Below are 5,318 nucleotides of genomic sequence, written 5' to 3'. Positions count from 1 at the left end.
TAACCCACATGAAAAAAAAAAGAAAAAAAGCACCAAAAAAAAAAGTCTGGGGAGAAGACAGAAAAAAATGGGTTGGCCGACTATGACGTTACACTGGGAGTAAAGAGACAAGAAATTTCTCTAAGAAAAAAAACCAAACCATCATGGAGACACGTTTTATTTGCTTATACTGTAAATAGTTTTCACTTTTTAATATGAACTTTAAAAACAGTGTGAGCAAACTCACTCCTAAACCCACTGAGTTTAGTTTTGTTGCTGCAGTACTTCCCACATAGTTTGCTGTTAAGAGCAAGGTTTTGGTTGGCCAACAAATTTGGATTTAAAAACCTTACTAAGAATTAACAATCTTTTTTTTTCTTTTGAAATAGTTATGTTTTTGTTTCTAGATGTGTTTAAAGCCAGCCTGCAGCTATAAATGTGGCCTTGAGATATTTAGACAATGCAGTTAAATAAAATCCTAATACTTATAATTACTGAATGTATTATTTTAAATTATGACATCTCAATATAATAGCTGTTTTAAATTGCATTACTTGTTCAAAAACGGCATTGGATAGAAGTGTGAAAAAAGCTTATAAACATCCTTAATATCCTACTGTATATATATATATATATATATATATATATATATATATATATATATATATATATATATATATATATATATATATATATATATAGCTCTAATATGACACTTAGAAAAAAGTGTTAAATGTCTATTAAAAGTGAAAATAAATTTCTACAAACAGTCCTCATTCCAAATAGAAAGCAATTTCACATTGCATAGTCATCCAATACCTCATTCAGAAACTATTTACAGTAGGCGTTTTTCCTTCAGTCTGTCACTCCTTTATATCCTGTGATCTTAGAAATTAAATATCTCTGTGAGAAGGGCCCTAAGGCCATCAAACTAGCATTTTAATGATAGTTTGAGTAAATTAAAAGTCTATGTTTGACTATAATAAGCCACAATCTTATCCTAACTGCACGTCAGCAAAAACGTAGCATCCGTATCAAGAGGCAGCATGGTGCTCATACTCTCTCTGCAGCAGACGTCGGATGGTTTGTGAGGTTAGAGGTTCAAGTGAATGCAGCAAAACAGACGAAATCCTGGAGGAAAACTTGCTGTGGTCTGCAAGAGAGAGCTGGAAAAAAAAATTAAAAAAAATAAAATAAAAAGACAACAGGAAGCCACAGCTACAGAAATGACAAAAAAAAACAACGACAATGTCCAGGGGGGGTCGAGAAGACCTCCACTAGAATCCTGATCTCACCCAAATAAGATAGGAAGGAAATTAGTATTAATCTGTGCCTCATGTGCAACTTAATGAGTTTCAGCAGAAAAAAAATAGCAGATGTTAAAAACTGGCTAAAAGGATATAAATAATTATGCAGCATTTACTTTGTGTTGTGTATTTGTGTTACATTTGTACTGAAATCAATTTGGAGAACGTTCTCCATAATTACTGTAACCCTAATTACATTCACAGACTTGATGATTTATTGTTGTAAAACAACACATGAAACAGTGGTGTGGGTGGGGTGTGGGCTTTCTCTATGACAATTCATTTTCCTTTCCTCCTGGGTGTATAGTGTGATTTATTTTAATTCCACTTAAAGGCACTTTTCTTTTTTTACAATATGAAGCTTATTCTACATTTAAGAGCTTCTCAGTTATGATTTTTGTATCCCTTTGCAATAAGACAATAATATAACTTGTAAATTATTTGATTTTTCCTAATATTACACCTGCACATGTACATGTTTGTATGTATTTTTCCCACAGACACATTATTGTACCGTAAATTGCTGCATTAGTCATATCCTATGATATAATCCAACCTCAGCCTTTTAAATGTACCTCATAATGGAACCTGTTCTTTTCCTCATGCTGTATGTATACTCTCTGTCCAGCAGAGAGCACCAACATATCAATGAATAGTCACATCCATTGCTGCTATGCAGTATCCAGTGCACATATGGCTCTCTGTCTCCCCCTGTTGCTTTTGCTTTACAAAAGCCTAACCCACCAGTTTGAGACTGACTTTGTTATCTGTTGTTTCATGGCTAGAAGTATGATAAATCTTGACTTTAAAAGCATAATTTTATTTACAATTATGGTAAGAGAGATATGATATACTATTACTGTACCAGTAGTGGCCTTGATAAGAAGCAGGGTACATCCTGGACAACTTGCTATGCAGTTTATCACACACCCAGATGGGACATTCATGCTCACATTCACTCTAAGTGCAGAGTCACTAACATGCATGTCTTGGCTTGGAAAAACAAGTGCAGTCTACACAGAAGGCCCCAGACAGCCAGCAAGTCTGAACCATCTTAAACTGCTACACGCTATACAAACACACAAGTGAGTGTCTAAAATCACCATTCACAAAGATGACAACAAAGGCACTGACTGAGGTCAAATGTGCAATCAGTGAACAGTAAGAGATATTTAAAGGAAACAGGAGGGGGAGACTGTCATCACAGCAGCAGAGAACAAAAATAAACTCATTGATTACTGCTGGATGAAGCCTCTCTATCTGCTGCAGACAATGTGGGCTTTAACCTTCAGTAGCTACCACAGTGTCCTTAATATTACAAAAACACACACACACTACCTCCTCTCTATTTTTTGTTTACAGCTCAAGGTTGGCCTGACCTTCTCCCAACCTAGTTTTTGGGAAATATTCCTTCAAGTGGCAGAAAAACCAACAGGTGAGAGTGGCTGACAACAACAGTGCTATTTTTTCTCAGCGACCTAGTTGGGTTTGAAAGCCACCAGACCTTTGCTGCATGCTCAAGAGCTTTGCATAAATTAGGCACCCATTCCCCCCCACACTGGAACTACAATGTAGGTCCACTAAAATTTGACAAAAAAAAATAACAGCCATGGCACAGAAAGAATCACAGCGATATAATAAGTTTCAGTCAGTTTGGCACAGTAGTCTCTGTGTCTAAGAATAAACAACATTTCTAAAAATCAAAGGTGAATTAAGTCGTGACTTAATGACATTTTTCTTCATGTAGTTGTCTATCATCAGAGTGCAATGCAAAAACTAGTGTTTGTACACAATCCTTGCTCAATAAATGGGCAACTCACAGAGTGACGGCTGAAGGAGCAGGGGAGGAAGGGGTGTGTTTGTTTGTCAAGCAGTTTGAAACATTGTCCTCCTACAGACAGGGTTATCAGCACGCTTCTGCAAGCTCTGTTCCCAGACTTATTCATTCATTCACAAAACACATTTAATTTTGAGTTCCTGTGTTGCTCTGATGTATTCAAGGGTCCCAGTAAGCTGAGAAGTACACAGACAGCAAATAGCAGAAGCACAGGGTTAGCCATGTCTGCCAGGGTATATGATCCCATCCATGTGCCAGTACAACAGGTGGTTACAGTTAGGTTACAGTGCTGGATGACAGCAGTGCTGCTTTAGACCACTTATAATCATGGCGCATCAGCAGTAAACACTAGAATATAACCTGTGACCTGTCTTTGTTGTCATTACAAAAGTGTTTCCCTCATCTAATATGTATTCTTGATACAAGAAAACGGTAGTTGTTGGCTGACCGCAGCTAAGCAAAGACAGGTAGGAGTCCTAACCTTGCCACTGTTATTTGCAGGCTTTGTTCATGATTAAGGAAACTGTTCAATCTCAAAGCTGATCTCAAACATAATCCGATATTTTTGTTTTTCTTGCCTTGCTAAGGTTGTCATTTCGACAGCCACATCGATAGATAAATAGATAGATACTATCCAACAGCAGCAGTTAGACATGCAACACAGCATGCATAAAAAAATGTAGTACGTAGTACTAAAAAACAAATGTACGGTACAGATTTCAGTCAGTATTTACATGTGTCAAATACAGTATTCAGTGTGCAAAAATGTCAGATGTGCAAGTACATATGGAGGATGACATAAGAGACATTCTGATGCAAAAAACATGATTGTGTAAAATCTGTCATTAAAGGTAGGGTAGGAGATTTCATTCTGATGCACTTTTTGTTAAATTAGTGTAACTTCTCTTTACAATCCGATAGCAACCGATTAGTTTGGCAGTTTCGCTTTAAAACGAAGAATATTAATCATCTGTGGAAGCTATAAAACGCTAAAAACATCAGCCAGTCCTGCAAGACGCCCCTGCGCATATAGTTGGCTGGGTGTCACTCCACCGCGCACCAGAGAGGTACGTGCATGATGGCCAAAGTCACAGACTGGTTCGGAGGCATGGCTTCGGGGTGAACTCGAAAGAAAGGGGCATGTTTTTACTTTCAAAATCTGGCTGAGTCTCACTGAGTTTTCAAAATCTCCTACCCTACCTTTAATGTGCATCAGTTACATTGTCCATGTAAGTGCAACACTTAACAGCTCGTTAAGTGTTAAGACATGAACAGGAGCTCATGATCACTTATTATTCTGAGTAATTTAAGAAATGACCATGCAGGTATTGCCGCCATTTGCTACTTTCAACTTCAGATTTGTTACCTAATAGTGGCAAATATATCTTTTTTTTGGATTATATCCTTAGTGTTTACTATACTGAAGCTAAATAAAAGTGTTTTGATGACACCACAGGCAAAAAAAAGATATTCCTCTATCTATAAATGTGTAGAGTCAGTGTAACAAAAACATTACACAATAGCATGAGTAGCCCTTTGTCTATTTTTAGATGTGTTCTTTTCAGCCTCAGCCTACAGGTAATCAAAGGCTCCTGACTGTTTTGCTCCTTACATGATTACAAACCATGACAAGAGCACAGGGCAAAAAAGCCCATAATTGCTTTAACGCCTTCTCTACACTTACACTGTGAGCACCTGATTAGGGATGGAGAAGTAAGTATTATAATTATAGTTATGAAAGGGTGACTAAACCTCCTACACTTTCATATGCATGAGAAGCTTTGAGCAAGGAGCTAAGAATAAAACACACACAATGATTGTGCAGTAAACCTCTGCTGCCCAAAATGTATCTGATTACAGTAGTGCCCTTTCCAAAGCTAATTATAGTTATACGCTTCTGTATATAAATGTTTTTATGTTCAGTCACTACACAGTCAAGGCCACATCCTTAAATCATCATAAAGGGACTGAAAATATAAAAGGTTTGCATGTATTTATATTTTAGATTGAACTTTAACCAGGCACTTAGTGACCTTAGTGAAATATGTATTTTGAATTTAATATCCCTTGGTTAAATAGCTTATTATAAACTGTGTTCTCGTAGCATGAGAGTGATCTCATGTGCATAAATTGATTTTCACAGTTGAAGGGGGCTACTTTTATTTTGAAAGGACGCGAAACATAACCTTTTTCTG

This window comes from Parambassis ranga, chromosome 12, assembly GCF_900634625.1.
Source record: "Parambassis ranga chromosome 12, fParRan2.1, whole genome shotgun sequence".
In the NCBI taxonomy this organism is placed as follows: Eukaryota; Metazoa; Chordata; class Actinopteri; family Ambassidae; genus Parambassis; species Parambassis ranga.
The sequence above is the reverse complement of the archived record's forward strand: the minus strand, read 5'-3'. Positions refer to the sequence as shown.